This window comes from Dipodomys ordii, unplaced genomic scaffold (genome assembly GCF_000151885.1).
Source record: "Dipodomys ordii isolate 6190 unplaced genomic scaffold, Dord_2.0 Scaffold24, whole genome shotgun sequence".
Classification (NCBI taxonomy): Eukaryota; Metazoa; Chordata; class Mammalia; order Rodentia; family Heteromyidae; genus Dipodomys; species Dipodomys ordii.
Window position 1 is genome coordinate 17,802,171 of NW_012267240.1, and position 17,888 is coordinate 17,820,058.

The following is a 17,888-nucleotide window of genomic DNA, read 5'->3' on the forward strand; positions in this document are numbered from 1 at the left end:
CTCTACCACTTGAGCCACAGCGCCACTTTCGGCTTTTGCTTTTTCTGTTTATGTGGTGCTGAGGAATCGAACCCAGGGCCTCATGCTTGCAAGGCATGCACTTCTACCACTGAGCTACTTTCCCAGCCCTATTTGTACTTCTTTTGAGAATGGTTCACTTATTTACCCCTTTATTAAATGTTGTTTAGACGTTTATTTTTTGGAACTTTATATATTCTATATATGAATTCTTTTTTTTTTTTGGTTTTGTTTTGTTTTTTGGGTCCGGTTGTGGGGCCTGAACTCTGGGCCTGGACGCTGTCCCTCAGCTCTTCAGCTCAAGGCTAGCGCTCTACCACTTGAGCCACAGCGCCACTTCCGGCTTTTTTTTTTTCTGTTTATGTGGTGCTGAGGAATTGAACCCAGGGCCTCATGCATGCAAGGCAAGCGCTCTACCACTGAGCCACCTTCCCAGCCCTATATATGAATTCTTTATCCAATGGATACCTGGCAAAGATTTTCTATTATTCTATAGATTGTGTCTAGATTCTGGTAGTTTTCTTTTATATGCAGAATCTTTTAAAATTGATGGGGGTATCATTTGTCAATTCTTGCTCTTATTTACTGAGTGATTAGTCCTTTTCAGAAAGTCATTACTTATGCCTACATGCCCTATGTTTTCCTCTAGAAGTTTTGAAGAACTTTGATGTATTTTAAATTTTTATTGAGGGTGAGAGGCATTTAGATTGTTCTCCTACATGTAGATTTGAGCACTGTTGTTGAAGAGACTGTCTTGTCTTTAACATATGCCTTTGCCTTCTTTGTTGAAAAATCAAAGGGCTATAGTTATTTGAGGTTATCTCTAGATATTTTATTCCTTTTATGTCTGTGTCTGGTTTTGTGCCAGTACCAGGCTGATTTGTGGACAATACCTTGAATTCAGGTAGTGATGACTCAAGCATTGTTCTTTTTTTATCATAACTCCTCCTCCCTTCCTCCTCCCTCCCACCGAGTTGTGGGGCTTGAACTCTGGGCCTGGGCACTGTCCCTGAGCTCTTCAGCTCAAGGCGAGCCCTCTACTACTTGAGCCACAGTACCACTTCTGGTTTTCTGGTGGTTAATTGGAGATAAGAGTCTCAAGGACGTTCCTACCTGGGCTGGCTCTGAAGCGTGATCCTCAGACTTCAGCCTCCTGAGTAGCTAGAATTACAGGCGTGAGCCACCAGTGCTCAGTAATATGTATATTTTTACCATAAAACATGTGTGTTTTTACAATATAAATAGGCATGCTTTTACAATATAAGTTCTGGTGATGAAAAATATATTTTTCTTGACAGCTTCTGCTGAACTTGAATCTGGACACTTTACAGCTTCTCCCCTAAGATCTACTAGTACTTTAGGAAGTACACAAGAATATGTAGAGATTTTGAAGGAAACAGGTATGATATTGAAGATACCATTTCATTTGAGTTCTTGATGCAACACTGTTTCCCATTAAATGTATAATGTGAAAACTTTACTGAAGAAAAGTACTTCTGTATCATATATGTATGATAATATATAAGATATATTAAACATTTTTGGCATTGATAACTTTTCAGCCAAATTTACAAATGAAAACCAGTATGCTTGAGTTTTATGTACTTTAGGGCCCTAATGACAGTTGTTCAAATAGCACCCAAACAAACAAATGTTAATATATTGATGGAGTTAGTAGTATCTCTTTAGTGATGACTTGCTTGTATTTTCCAATTTTTTTTTGGTTGGTTGTGGGGCCTGAACTCAGGGCCTGGTGCTATCCCTCAGCTCTTCAGCTCAAGGTTAGTGCTCTACCACTTGAGCCACACTGCCACTTCTGGCTTTTTCTGCTTATGTGGTGCTGAGGAATTGAACCCAGGGCCTCATGCATGTAAGGCAAGCAGACTACCACTGAGCTACCTTCCCAACCCCCATATTTTCCAATTTTTATCACTATATGTGATGCTACAAATTTAGACTACCAAATTATAGCTCTACTGGCACTGTAGACATTGTCATCAAGAGTGTCATCAAGTTTATCAAATTTTAAGCATTAATTTATAGTCCTTTCCTCATGGAGAAGCCATATATACTCAAGGCTTTTCACCTCTTTTGTTTATCATCTTTGGTTAACTTTTTGGAAATGGCCTTCAAAATTAGAGCAAAGTTCCAAGTTGTACATAGACACTGTCCTTTCTGAACCATTTGAATATAAATTGCTAAATTAATCATTATCCCTATTATCTTACTATTTCCTCCAAGTCAGGACTTTATACTAACTACAGTAAAATCTTTATAATCAAAAAGGCAACAACTAATATATTCTATCATTTGGTCCTCAGCTTCTGTTCAAGATTTGCTGCAGTGAATGTCCTTTATAGCAAAAGGATCTCATGCAAATGCATGGACTGCACTCAGTTGTACTGCAGAGATTCCTGCAGTCTGGAACACTTCCTCATTTTTTTCCTTGAGTGTCATAACCTTGAATCTTTTATGATAGATTTCATGTAATGCCTCTCAGTAGGAATTTTCTGATATCTCATTATGATGAGACCAAAAGCTAACATTTCTTTGACAAGAGTATATCAAAAGTAATTTATACTCATGTGACTATAATTTATACTTAATCACTACTGATGATGTTAACATTGATTGCTAAAGGTGGCATCTGCTGGAAGAAGCTGCAGGTCTTAGGCCTCTTTACTATTGCTTGAGTTTTAAAAAAGATCTTTTTTTTTTTTTTGCTGGTTGTTGGCCTTGAACTCTGAGGCCTGGGCACTGTACCTAAGCTCTTTTTAAGCTCAAGGATAGCATTCTCCCACTTGAGCTACAGCACTACTTCTGACTTTTTCTGGATTAATTGGAGATCAGAGTCTCAGGGACTTTCCTGTTAGAGCTGGCTTTGAACCATGATCCTCAGATTTCAGCATCCTGAGTGGCTAGGATTATAGGCAAGAGCCACCAGCTCCTAGCTAAAAAGATCCTTTTACACATTCACACACATCACATATGAGGCTACTAGTTAATGTTACATTGCAGTTAATTAGAAGTGACAAAGACAGCATAACTTTTCAAAAACTTTGAACTATGTTCTAAGTTTTGCTAAAGGAAATAGGAAGAGAAAGTACCAAATATCTTCATTGTAATTACAGTTTAGAATACAAAAGGCTAGGAACTGGAGGCATGACACAATTGGTAGAGCACTAACCAATAAGCAAAAGTATTAAGTATTGAATTTAAGTCCTGATCTCAGACAGAAAAAAAAAAAGTGGGGAGAATACAAAAGATGAATTGATGGGTAATTCTTTGGTCTACTCAGATACAGAGGAGAAGTAACCTCTGTTATTGAGGTCTTCTCTCATGGCCCATAATTGCATGTTTTGGAAAATCATTGTCCAAGGATGAGAAAGTGGCCTTGTGTCAATGAAGATTTGGGTAGGCTTACCAGATGCACTGAAAGTCTCTCAGGACTTTCCTCCTAATATATATAGTCACACAGGGAGCTACAGAGGTTCCTTTATTTTTTATTTATTTTTTGGGGGGTCCAGTCGTAGGGCCTGAACTCTGGGCCTGGGCGCTGTCCCTCAGCTCTTCAGCTCAAGGCTAGCGCTCTACAACTTGAGCCATAACACCACTCCTGGCTCTTTTCTTTTTGCTTATGTGGTGCTGAGGAATCGAACCCAGGGCCTCAGGCATGCAAGGCAAGCGCTCTACCACTGAGCCACCTTCCCAGCCCCAGAGGTCCCTTTATATTCTCAGTCAAATATGGTCAAAAGTTGTCCTTTCAGATTTGATCTTGGCTCCCTTTGGAGGTGAGGACAAGCCTTTTTTCAAACTTTTGCTTGCATATAGGACAGGGTGTCTTTGGTAGTTATCATCTTTGAGAGCATTCTTGGCCCCAATTCCCAGATTGTCTGCAGTTGCAACATACTTCTTCATTTCAGGCCATCAGAGGAGTGATTCCTGAGTGACTTGAAGGCATTATGGCTCCTTGGAGAGTGGTTCAAAAATTGGCTTGTCTTCTATCTAGCCTTTCTTCTTGTCTCTCTCATCAGGTTCCCTGTATCTGTCTTCCCCTGTCCGATCTAGGTTGTTAAAGATCAAGAGAATGCATCTAGCAGTTGAGTATGGGTGTCTTGAGGCCCAGAGCTAACTTTCATAGCTTCTCTTAATGCCAGAGGCTGACAGTCTCCTCCCTACACAAAATGAGTCCCCACTATAATTACCCTCTGTGGAAGTGGGGGCCAGTATTTGTATATTTCCTGATGTCTTCTGCAGTCACCTCTTGAAGTGAACATAGAAAGAAGGATGGTTGAATGGGTGAGACCTGTCCAGGCATTGAAGGACAAAGGTGCTTGTAGAGAGGTAATTGTTCCAAAGCCTGGCAAGGGATGCCTTAGGTCAATGATCACAAAATGGTTCTGTACTCACAGCAGGTGGGATTTGAGGCTCAAAAGCCAGTGAGGACTTTAAAATTAAGTTGCATCTTCCTAAGGAGAACTGATGGCATAAGTCAGCTTTGTCCCTCAGGACCATAAAGGCCTACACATATGGTATTTCAAACCATTTGCTCTGCCCTTTTTCAGAGAAGATCTAGTTGCAGAACAGCATTGCAATTTTTTTTGCCAGTCTTGGGACTTGAACTCAGGGCGTAGGCACTGTCCCTGAGCTTCTTTTGCTCAAGGCTAGCACTCTACCAATTGAGCCACAGCACCACTCTGGGCTTTTTCTTTTATGTGGTACTAAGGAATCAAACCTGGGCTTCATGCATGCTAGGCAAGAACTCTACCACTAAGCCACATTCCCAGCCCAGCATTGCAATTTAAACTCCTATTTTTGAACCCAAATTCTCTATTTTACTCTGGAGCCAAGCTACATGACAGACATGGATTAGAGCTTTCTTCTTGAGGGAGTCCCTGCTCAGGCTGAGACCTTTAAAAGTTAGTGGGAGGTTGTGGGGGAGGGGGGAGACTGGGAAGGGATGTGAAGGGTAAACAAAGGAGGAGGCTGCAATGCTTGGTAAGAAATGTACGCATTGCATTATCCTGCCCATGTAATTGTAACCCCTCTGTACAGTATGTTCACAAATAAAATAAAATTAAATTTAAAATAAAAAAAAGAAATTCCTATAGGAAGGTTCAAAAGATAAAGAAGACAAAGTTCATACTTGGGAGAGACCCTAAACATGTGAAGACTGTAACAAATGCTTCCATTTAATTATGTATCATGTTTCAACATTTAATAAAATATTAATGGAAAATGAAAAAAAAAGTTAGTGCGAGGAATAATTGTTAGGTAGGACACTATGGAAGGAAAGAACTAGAAAACAATCCCAAAGGTCAGCTTACAGAATCTGATGCTGAGGAGGGCCACCGATGTGAAGAATCTATGAAGGGGGCAGAAAATACTAATATCAAATTAGTGTCCAGATCAAATAAGTGTTTATAAATTGCGATGAAAATAATAGAGTTAGAAGCCAAATCCTGGAACCTGCTCTGCTGGGATTCAGAGAGCCCTGTCCAGCTGGTCCACACCTGGATCCTTTCCCTGCAGGTCCATCAGGATGAGCACCAAGACTCTACCCCCACTCCTGCAGCTGGCAAGGCAGAGCCTGCTGATGAATCAGGCCTTGGCTATCTCTGCTCTTGAGGACCTACCTGTGGGGCTCTTCCCTTCACTGTTCATGGAGGCTTTTGCTGGGAGATGCACTGAGGTCCTGAAGGCCATGGTGCAGGCTTGGCCTTTCCCCTGCCTGCCTTTGGGAGCCCTGATGGAGACACCAGACCTAGAGGTCCTACAAGTTGCCCTGCATGGGCTTGATATGCTGCCTGTCCAAAAGTTTCAGCCCAGGAGATGGAAACTACAGGTGCTGGATCTACAGAAGGTGCACCAGAATGTCTGGACCATGGGGTACATAGCCATGGATGGAGCTTTCTCTGCAGAGGCTCTGACTGAGAAGCCTGCAGCAAATCACAGGCCAGGCAAGGAAGTGAAGCATCCTTTAAAGGTATTAATAGATTTTAGCATTGAAAACCATACCAAGGATGAATCCCAAGCCTACCTGTTGCAGTGGGCCAGGAAGAGAAAAGACTTAGTCCAGCTGTGCTGTAAGAAGCTGCAGAGTCTATCAGGCTCCATCTATAAAGTACAGAGAGTTCAGCCAGGCGCTGGTGGCTCACGCCTGTAATCCTAGCTACTCAGGAGGCTGAGATCTGAGGATCGCGGTTCAAAGCCAGCCCGGGCAGGAAAGACCGTGAGACTCCTATCTCCAATAAACCACCAGAAAACCGGAAGTGGCGCTGTAGCTCAAGTGGTAGAGCACTCGCCTTGAGCTGAAGAGCTGAGGGACAGCGCCCAGGCCCAGAGCTCAAGCCCCACGACCGACAAAAAAAAAAAAAAAAAGTACAGAGAGTTCTGCATGTTGTGCAACTAGACTGCATCCAAGAGCTGGTGGTGGATGATTTCTGGCATCGGGAGACCATGAAAAACTTTGTTCCTTACCTGGGCAAGATGAGTAATCTTTGGATACGTTCCTTCTCCAAGATGAGTGTAGAATTTTATCTTTCCCGCTCTAAGAATGCATGGTATTCCTACAAATATGCTGTTCATCTGCAGAAGCTGCACAATCTCCAGGAGCTTTACATGCACGGTGTCTTTTTCCTTTATGGAAAGCTGCACAAGATCCTCAGAAGTCTGAGGCCCTTGCAGATTCTCTCTCTGAGTCCAAGTCCACTTAAGGACTCAGACTTGAGGCATCTGTCCCAGTGTCCCAGCATCAGTCACCTCAAGCATCTGTATCTGAAGAATTTCTCCATGGAAAAGCTCAGTCCTGATCCTCTCCGAGTTCTGCTAGAGAAAGTGGCCAGCACCTTGGAGACTCTGGTCTTAGAGCACTGTGAGATCATGGACGCACAACTCACTGCCATCCCACCAGCCTTGAGTCACTGTTCTCAGCTCACCTTGTTCAGTTTCTATGGGAACTACATCTCCATGGCTACCCTGGAGAACCTGTTGAACCACACAGCCAGGCTGAGCCAATTGCCCAGGACTGTATCCTGCCCCTCTTGAGAGCTATCACCCTGAATGTTGTTACTGGGGTAAAGTTGATGATGAGAGATTTTCCCATGTCCTTGCTAAGCTGGTACAGGTACTGAGGGACATAAGACCATCCCATAAGATCCAGATCTGTACCTACTCCTGTCATCGCCAAAAAAAAGTGTCAGTTCTATAGCCTAGGGTCCAATGGCAACTGGGTAGTCACAGAGGAGTATTGTTATGCAGGTGTTACTTGTTCTTCTCATCTTTCTGTCTAGTTGGGTGGGTCTATCCTGTGCTTTGTTCTAGGCATTTAGAAATGAAACTTAGGCTGCAGGTGCATCCTAGTGGGGAAACAGCATGGTGTCAGTGTGGATGTGAAAAGGAGACAAGAAGGTCCAGGGCACAGTCTTAGAGGTAAAATGTGAACTGTGGAGTTGAAGGGGAATTTATTGCATTTTTTTGGGGGGGGGAGGTCCGGTCGTGGGGCCTGAACTCTGGGCCTGGGCACTGTCCCTCAGCTCTTCAGCTCAAGGCTAGCACTCTACCACTTGAGCCACAGCGCCACTTTCGGCTTTTTTCTTTTTTGATTATGTGGTGCTGAGGAATCGAACCCAGGGCCTCATGCATGCAAGGCAGGCACTCTACCACTGAGCCACCTTCCCAGCCCTTGAAGGGGAATTTAAAGAGGTATGTTTTGGTCTCACATATTAAATCAATGTCTATATAGTAGCCCTAGCCATGGCTAGATTTAAACAATAGTCAGACATAGCATGATCTCAGCGTTAACCTCTGGAGTCCTTCATGATCAGTTCACATGAGTTGACCTGGGTGGTTAAGGGTACCTTGGTGTGGAATCTTAAGTAGAGCTGGATTTGCCCTGGAAAGCTACACAAGGAAGTTTCTATTACCCAACTGGTTGTATAGGCATAGTCAGGTCCTGAGGAAACTTCTTAATATGTACAACTTAACATATACTGATGCATAAATAAATAAACAGATGAATAAATGAGTGAATCATGAGAAACTGAGCATGGTGGGACACACCAGTAATCCTAGGACTCTGGAGGAACATCATGTGTTCAAGGCCCACCTGGGATACTATTCCAAGACCCTGTTTCAAAAAATTTAAAATAAGTGACCAAAAAAAAAGCAAATAATTGCATCAGGTATAGTTATAGTTGCCTATAATTTCATCATTTGGGAGACTGAGTTTTAAAATGTGTGAAATGATTTTTCTTAGAACTACTTGAGTAGGATTTTTAATGAAGAACTGAAAGTGATAGTTGAGTGTGGTCAACATGCCCAGAACTTGGGAGGCTGAGGTAGGAGGATGATGGTTGGAGGCCAGCCTGGAACATGAAAAGATAATTCCTGGGATTTAAAAGTACTTCAGTAGGCAGAGATGGGGTTCCTCAAAGTTGAAAACTGCACATCACTGCAGGGTACTGATGGCTCATGCCTGTAATCCTAGCTACTCAGGAGGCTGAGATCTGAGGATGGCAGTTCAAAGCAATCCCAGGTAGGAAAATCCATTAGATGTTTATCTCCAATTAACTACCCTCCCCCAAATAATACAAAGAAACAGAGGAAATGGTGTGGCTCAAGTGGTAAAGCACTAAAATTAAACCAAAAGCTCAGGGACAGCACCCAGGCCCTGAGTTCAAGCCCCAGGACAGGTACAAACAAAACAAAACAAAAAGCCTTGCACATCACTTAGCACTTTGACTATGAACATGCTCCCTCTGACCACTCATACTTACTGGCCAAAATCAGGGGCCATATAAAGGTCAAGATAGGCTTGGTTTAGAGATTATACATGAAGTTCTCTCCTAAAATGTTTTGGTTTTTTTTAATACATGCTGCTTTTTTTAACTGCTATTTTTACTTTTAGAATAGAAAATTTAGACCTTATAATGTACTTAAAATCATTATGCAATTCGTTATTAACAATAACACAGCATCTCTAGAAATCTTCTAGATATGTGTCTTTTATCTATAGTCCCAGGAGAAAAAAAAGTATAATATAATAAATGGCCTAGAAGGTAAGAATTATATTTCATAGAAAAAATAATTTGACAAAATGTTTACTTAAAACATTAACACTGAGATATTTGAATAATCCAGGGGAATTTCTTGTGAAATGTACAGTAAGGAAAAAGAGAAGTGAAATGGTAGTAAGTTGTATCATCACCTGTTTCAGCAACAGGTAAACTGTCACGAAAGGAGTTGAATTATTAATTGCATGTCAAGAAATTCTTAGAAAGTGAGAAAAGAGGGAATGAAGAATGAGAAAAGGCTGCTGTGTCAATTGCTGCAAAATGGATAGAACTGGAGATCACCATATTGAATAAGATAAACCATGCTCAGGAAAAATACTGTAATCTTTTCATATATGGAATCTAGACCTAAAAAATAAAAATAATATAACTGTAAAATTGGGATTGTTTGGAAGAAGGGTAATCAGAGGGACAGGGGAGTGACAGATATGAATCTAATTTGAATGTGTGTGTGTGTGTGTGTAAAAACAACATATTGAAACCCACTAAAAATTAGGAGGGAAGTTAAGACAAAGTAATGTATTTTGGTCAAAGTACATATGTATAAAATATCACAATGGGACCTCCTTGTCCAATTAATTTGTGCTAAAAAATATCTTTAAAAGGAAAAAACTGAGCTAGGAGTGACTCAAGTTGTATAGTACTGTCTAGCAAGCATCAAGCATAAAGCAAAATATCAAACCCCAGTGCCACAGAGAAGAAAGAAGGAGAAAGAAGAAGAAGAAGAAGGAAGATGAGGAGGAGGACGAGGAGGAGGAGGAGGAGGAGGAGGTGGACCAGGAGAAAGAGAAGAGGGAAGAGGGGAGGGGGGAGGGGAAGGAGGGGGAGGAGGGAGGAAAGGAAGGTTGAAAGGACAGGGAGTAAATGATGCAGGGTGAGTAAACAATGTAGTTCTTTTTTTTTTTTTTTCCTCCCTAGTCTTGGGCTGGAACTCAGGGCCACTTCTGGCTTTTTCTGTTTATGTGGTACTGAGGAATTGAACCCAGGGCTTCATACTTGCTAGACAAGCAATCTGCCACATTCCCAGCCGAACAATACAGTTTTTTTCTTTTTTTTTTTTTTGTTGGTCATGGGGCTTAAACTCTGGGCCTGGGAGTCCCTCAACTCTTCAGCTCAAGGCAAGTGCTCTACCACTTGAGCCACAGCACCACTTTGGTTTTCTGCTGGTTTATTGGAGAAAGCATCTCACAGACTTTCCTGCCCTGCTGGCTTTGAACCGTGATCCTCAGATCTCAACCTTCTGAGTAGCTAGGATTACAGTCATGAGCCACTGGCACCTGACCACAATAGTTCTTTAATAATAATAAAAAGATTGGCAAGGTATTAAAATACTGGAAGAATATAAAGTGAGCTCCCAGTTCCAAAACGTAGGAGAGGGAAACTGTTCTTACTGTCCTTCTCAGAGAAAGCCGTTAAATACTGATTTATTTACCATAAATCTCAACATTATGTGGTCAGCTATACGTGTGTATAAATATTCCATGAAATGTTGCTACCTCACAGGATAGTATCATAGAGGCTAAAATAAAACAGCAAAGAAAAACAAAAGGAGTAGTATTTGCCTAGAACTTTGATCCTAGCTTCTCAGGAGATGTGAAGATTGAGGCTTGAAGTCACCCCAAGCAGAAAAGTCAGTTGAGACACTGCAATTAGCCCAACAAAAAGCCCAGAAGTGGAGCTGTGGCTCTAGACCTGAGTAAAAACAAAAAAGCCAAGCCAGTGTGTGAGGCCCCGAGTTCAAGGCCCAGTACTGGCACAAAGCAAAACAAAGCAGAGCAAAAAAGAACCCACATCAAATCAACCGAATACAAGTTCTACCTGTCAGCATTAAGTTCGGCGCATTCATATCTCCCTGACAACTGCTCAGATGTTTACTGGGCTTTCTAAGGGCAATGACCACCACAGCTTTATTGTTTGGGTGCGCTAAGCAGCGTTGGGGAGAAACGCAGAAAACAACCTCACCTGTGGAGGCAACTGCAGAAGTCCTGTCAATAAATTCAGCCTCCCTCGATGGGGTGTCCCGGTAACCTACCGGCGGCTGACGCGTTCAACTCGTGGAAATCCTGTGCAAGGATGGGACCAATGCTGAGCCCCCAGCCCCACGACCCCAGGTCTGTTTCGCCGACCTGTCCCCCAACAGCCGCTCCCACAGCACCCCCACCCCAGCTTCCCCGGTCCCAGGCCCACCCCGACCTGGGGGCCGCGCCGGGCCGCGCCGGGGCTCGCGGCTCTCGGCCTTCCTGGGCAAGCAGCCATGGACGTTCCTCTCTGTCTAGAAGCCACGCCAGGGGAGCAGGGGACGGGACCGGAGGAGGGCCCTCCGTGCAGCGGCCGCGATAGCCAAGGTCATGCCCGGGTACCACGGCCGAAGAAAGAAAAGCATTGGCGGCTGGAAGACCTCGGGTTCCCCAGGAGGGAGCTGAGCAAGTGCAAAGCGCGCCGAGGCACAGCAGGCCTTGGGGCCCCGCCCACTAGATCTGGAGTCCCGCCCACCAGACTACGCCCCCAGAGCCTCATTGGTCGAGAGGAGAGCGTCGGCTTCTTGTAGCCAATCAGGAGCTGTGGTCTAGGAGGTGAAGCCACGCCCAGGATAAGGGCGGGACTCTGGGCCCAAAACCAACCTGGATCTGAACTGGGGTAAAAGCGTGATGCACAGTGGTCCACAGTTTACAAAACTGGGAAATTTTTGTAAAACATGCCGTCTCCATACAATATGCCATACCCATCATCCCCGGAAGCTCCAGAACACAACATTTTAGCTTTCCTTACACAAAGGAAAAAACAGGGACCCTCAAAGAACACTGAGGGGAAGAAAATCAAGTATGTTAAACACTTATCTTCTCTTCCCACCCCCCTCACTCCCACCCCCACCCCCGTCCCAAACACTGAGGGCAAAAGAAGAAAATAGGAATAGGATGGGAATGAGCAAACACTCTAGTTCTTTAGAATATTTTGAACCAAACGTTAAAATGTTCGTATTTACTAAATTATAAATGGTGAAACATGGTTACTTATGTACTCTGAAAACCCACAAGGTATGATAAGCAAATCAAAAATTTTACTAGGTTCATGGACAAGGCTGGCAACTAGCAACACGTGAACAGAACAGAATAATTCTGGATAATAGTTTATTTTGGCTATTTAATAATGTTCAAATATGTGATATGTTAGTTCACAAGGCTGAAAATCCTCTATTAGTCTTTGAAGACTTTGCTTTGTTACCTTGCTTTTTGTTAAGGTGCTGAGTATACTAGAATTTATACTTTTAAAGGGGATTACTTCCACTAGTAATGTATGTGCACATGTGCGTGTGTGCACACATGTGTGTGTGGTCCTGGGATTATGGTTTCATGCTGGCTGGCTTGCTCAGCTCTGTCACTTGAGCCACACACATCCTGCCCTTATTTTTGTTGATTATTTTGGAGATGGATCCTAGTGGACTTTCCTACCCAAGGTCGGTTTTAAACTGTGATTCCTCAGGTCTCAAGCCTCGTGAGTAGCTGGCATCACAAGTGTGAGCCAAGAGTACTCAGCCATACCAATAATTTGTTGAAACTTTAAAATTCTTAGACTAGGATGCATGCATGCATTAATGGAAATTTATGACCAAAGTTGACCAATTTTACTTTCCTCCCCATAGCCTTACCTGCTTAGAAGCATTAAGAAGCATAGAGAAGCTGGGCACCAATGACTCATGCCTCTAATCCTAGCTATTCTGGAGGCTAAGATCTAAGGATCAAGGTTCAAAGTCAACCCAGGAGACTTTTATTTCCAATTAATCACCTAAAAGGGCAGAAATGGAGCTGTGGCTCAAGTAGTAGAGTGCCAGCCTTGAGTGAAAAAGCTAGCTGGGTACCGGTGGCTCACGCCTGCAATTCTTACTATTCAGGAGGCCGAGATCTGAGGATCACGATTCAAAGCCAGCCTGGGCAGGAAAGTCCATGAAACTCTTATCTCCAATAAACCACCAGAAAACCGTTAGTGGTGCTGTAGCTCAAGTGGTAGAGCGCTAGCCTTGAGCTGAAGAGCTCAGGGACAGTGCCCAGGCCCAGAGTTCAAGGCCCACAACTGACCAAAAAAAAAAAAAAAGCTAAGGTATAGCACTGAGGCCATGAATTCTAGCTCCACTTACTGGAACCAAAACCAAAGGAACAAAAACAACAACAATTAAACAAAACACAAGCCAATCTCTGGTGGCTCAGACCTGTAATCCTAGGTATTTAGGAGGCTGAGATTTGAGGATCATGGTTTGAAGCCAGTCAGGGCAGAAAAGTCCATGAGACTCATTTCCAATTAACTATCAGAAAACTGGAAGTGGAACTATGGCACTAAGTGGTAGAGTGCTAGTCTTGAACAAAAAGAGAGCTCAGGGACAGCATGCAGATCCTGAGAAGAGGTTGAAATATTCATCAATGAATCTCTTGGGCTGGAAAATAACATGTATTTCCTATTGCTACTGGATTTCACTTTTCCCCTGATAGAAATTCCTTTAAAAAATGACTACTTGCCAGGCATTGGTGGCTCATGCCTGTAATCCTAGTTACTCAGCAGGCTGAGATCTGAGGATCACAGTTCAAAGCCAGCCCAGACAGGAAAGTCCGTGAGACTCTTACTTCCAATTAACTACCAGAAAACCAAAAGTGGTGCTGTGGCTCAAGTGGTAGAACATTCACCATGAGCTGAAGAGCACAGGGACAGCGCCCAGGCTCAGAGTTCAAGCCTCTCAACTGACCAAAAAAAAAAAAAAAAAGGCTACTTGTTTTCTTCCTCTGGCAAATACAAATAGTCTAAGTCCCCAGAGGCCCAGACACGATGGCACACCTGCCTAGGACCCACCCACAGGAGTCTCCAGGAACGGTCATGAAGTCAGTCACTGGTTAGATTGCTAGGGTGCAGCTTCAATCACACAAACACAAGAGGGCAGGTTAAGAGTTTTTTTTAGGATTTGCTTCCAGGACTGGGGGAAAGTACACAACACGAAAGTCAAGGGTTTGGGCAGGAAGATGGAAGGAAGGGCCCATGGGCCAAAGTCATCTTGGGGCCCAAGACATTATCCAACCTGTTTTTTCAATGGAAGCTTGAATTGTTAGGTTTGTTTTTTTTGGGGGGGGGGTCTGGTCGTGGGGCCTGAACTCTGGGTCTGGGCACTGTCCCTCAGCTCTTCAGCTCAAGGCTAGCGCTCTGCCACTTGAGCCACAGCGCCACTTCCGGCTTTTGTTTTTCTGCTTATGTCCCTCAGCTCTTCAGCTCAAGGCTAGCGCTCTGCCACTTGAGCCACAGCGCCACTTCCGGCTTTTGTTTTTCTGCTTATGTGGTGCTGAGGAATCGAACCCAGGGCCTCAGGCATGCAAAGCAAGCGCTCTACCACTGAGCCACCTTCCCAGCCCCAGGTTTATAGCAAACAAAGCATGTACTAAGAGGTATGCGGTGACTGAATGATTCTATTAAAGGAAGTGGCAAGAAAGTAGAGACCTCTGCCTTCTAGGTGGGAGAATTTTTATGTCTGGCTACCAGCTGGCACCATTGTGTTGGACTATGATAATAGAATTGTATCGAGGCAATTGAGTACTGCTTCCGCTATGAGAAAACTATACTTAGAGTGTTGAGTCTAAATAAAATAGTAATAAATGGAAGTTTATCATACTTAGAGAGGGGTTGGACGCATGGCTCAGGTGGTAGAGTGCCAGCTAATGAGTGAAAGCACCAGACACTATGTTTGAGTCCTGGTCTTAGGGAATAAAAAACAATACAACCCCCCCCCCCGCCAGCCTCAAATTTAGATATATGTATATATTGAAATAATAATGATCACCATTGTTCATATGATTTAACAGGCAGTTTAGATAAGGGTCTCTGGCTCACGAGGATGCAATCAAACTGTTGAGTGAGATGTCAATTTATCTGACGGTTTAATTGAAAAGCAGTCAGCTTCCATGTTTATTCACATGCTTGATGACAGAAGTGAGTTCATTTTTGGCTATTGGCTAGAAGTTACCCTCAGTTTCCTGCCCAGAGGGTCTCTCCAGAGGGCACTCATAACTCATAACAAAACAGCTTGCTTTCCTCCAAGTGGAAGCCACAACCTGAGTATTGGTACTAAACAGCCTGTCACTTCAGTGGCATCACGATGTCCAGGCTTCGTTCAAGATGAGAGGAGTGAATAAGGGTTTGACCAGGAGGTTGGAACTGCATGGCTAAGAGTCATCTCAAGAAGCTATGCCATTTTTTAGTAATGAATGAATGAAGGGTGCATGATGCTCATTGTTGTGAACCACCTTTCATACACTTGCTCATCTAACTCTTCTACTGGCTGTCATCATAATCCTTGTTCATCTTCTTTCATCCCTTCTGTTTCTAGTCTGACTCTTCTAAGTCATAGTATTCCATGTCTGTACTAAGTCACAGAATTCATTCCATGTCTGTGCTTACTCTCTCAGAAAGTGTAACTGTTGGGGCTGGGAAGGTGGCTCAGTGGTAGAGCACTTGCCTTGCATGCACGAGGCCCTGGGTTCTATTCCTCAGCACCACATAAGCAGAAAAAGCTGGAAGTGGCGCTGTGACTTAAGTGATAGAGCGCTAACTTTGAGCTGAAGAGCTGAGTGATAGTGCCCAAGCCCAGAGTTCAGGCCCCACAACCAGAAAAAAAAAAAAGAAAGAAAGCAAGTGTAACTGTCATAAGCCTCCTCCAGTCTAGCTTTCTCACTCGTGTTCTGTGAAATCACTATAACTCACACAAAACTAAGTGGCAGTGCCATTTGGTTTATCTTTCTCCCCTCCACTTCCCAGAAGATAAAATCCTTGAGCATGTTTTAACTGTGTGTATCTTGAGAGCCTCACAAAAGTCCTTCTGGTTCTAGCATTCTACAACCCATTGCCTCATGACCTGATTGGATCTGGTAGTGCTGCTCGCACAGGAGCAGGCAAGATTTATTCACTTAGTATTTATTGAGTACCTACTATCTGCTAGTAGCATCTTGAGTGCTTTGGGATGCAGCCCTATGGAAGCCACACAAGGTCCTTGCCTATAGGAACTTTCAGTCTCAGGGTAGATAGTAATAAATCATAATAATTCGTGATGAAAAGGACAAGTGCAGAATGAAGCTAGATAAATGGAATCTTACCTTGACTGGGAGCTTATGTAAACTGAAACCTTGAAATGAAGTAGGAGTTAGATAAGCAAAAAGAGGTGTCAAGGATGAATAGCTTAGAGAAAGCTTTAAGTTTTAACAAGCTCCTGATCCTCTTGCCTAGAGAAAGGAGGGAGCTTATTTTTAAAGAACTTTATGTAAACCATCTTCTCTACTTATGATTTATTTAGGAAAGTCAATTAGTACAGAAGATGATGGAGTTTCTTCCTCACCTCTACTTGTTTATAGTCTTGCTTTCATCTTACATCATTTTATCATAGTCATAACAACTATCATGTCAATCTATTGTCTTGAAACATTATTGCGGGTGTGGTTACTCTGGAGATATATTCTGGATCAGCAGCCCATCCCTTATAGTTCTTTCCTTTGCTTTTGGAGCTGCATGCTGATGCCAGTGACTGAAATGGGACTAAACTTGGAAAGCAAACTTCATTTTTGGATATTTTAGCTATAAGTGCAATATTAAGCAGGTCTGTCAATGAGGAATGAATACACTTGTCTGGACTGGAAAATAAATAAATTTGATGGCTTCGAATGTTACGGAGTTCTTGGTGTGGAAGAGATTCCACTCATCTTTGTGTTATTCTGGGTACTAAGATCCTAGACTTGTCATGCTGAGAAATACAAAGGTTTAAAGTTTGGGATGATGAAGAGTTTCTGGCAAAGGAGAGTAAGAAAGTAACTATAGAAATTTTTAAAAGAAACAGGCTTTCTAGAGAGAAATATACAGGTCTGAATTTTAGTTCCACCAGTTATTAACTATGTTATTCTGTTTTTAGGTATAAAGCAGAAATGATGATGCCTTTCTTAGAGACAGTATAGGGTTTTGTCTAGATAACCCTTAATCTAAATTATCCAAGACTTAGTTTGGCTTTGCCAAAACATCTGGGAGTGTGGGAAGTTTTCTATTTTGCTCACCGTTTATTTTTCTCACAGTGGGATGGGATTAATAATACAACTTACTACAGAGACTTAATGTGAGGAGTAATATAGTGTGGAACAAGAGCTGAGAGGTAGAATGCATGCATGAAGCCCTGGTTTGGCCCCCAGCCCTGCAAAAAAAAAAAAAAAACCCAAAAGAGCAGAAAACCTGGTATACTAAGAATAAAGTAAATAATAAATAATGAAAGAAGGTGTATATATATTACTAACATATAGTAAATAAATCAATGTTAGCTATTATTTTAGGCTGTTTAAAAGTAAACAGAACAAATGTATAGAAAATGCCACATATTAAGAACTCAAAAGATGACAGATATTGCTATTAGCTTCTTATTAAATTCAAATTGTTGAATATGAAAAGATGAGTACAAAGTGGCATTTCTGTTTAGAGGAGTCTTTAACTGGAACCAATGAAATGGATCTTTCTACAACTTCCAGGAAGGAAACTTTTGGAAGTAAATGTACATGTTATGGAGTCTACAATGTAGTATTTTCCAGAAGAAACATAAACTAGAATATCTATTTCTTTTCTTTTTTCTTCTTCTTTTTTTTTGGGGGGGGAGGGGAAGTTCTGGGGCTTGAACTCAGGGCCTGACCACTGTTCCTGAGTTTTTGGGTTCAAGGTTAGTGCTCTGTCACTTTAGATACAGCTCTACTTCTGGTTTTTGCTGGTTAAATGGAGATGAGTCTCATAGGCTTTTCTGCC

The 17,888-nt window shown here is 42.7% G+C and overlaps 1 pseudogene; it reads left to right on the forward strand.

Annotated features, from left to right (window-relative positions):
- The first annotated feature begins 5,560 nt into the window (after positions 1-5,560).
- LOC105984438 lies at positions 5,561-11,640 on the forward strand (annotated as a pseudogene).
- The last annotated feature ends 6,248 nt before the right edge of the window (positions 11,641-17,888 follow it).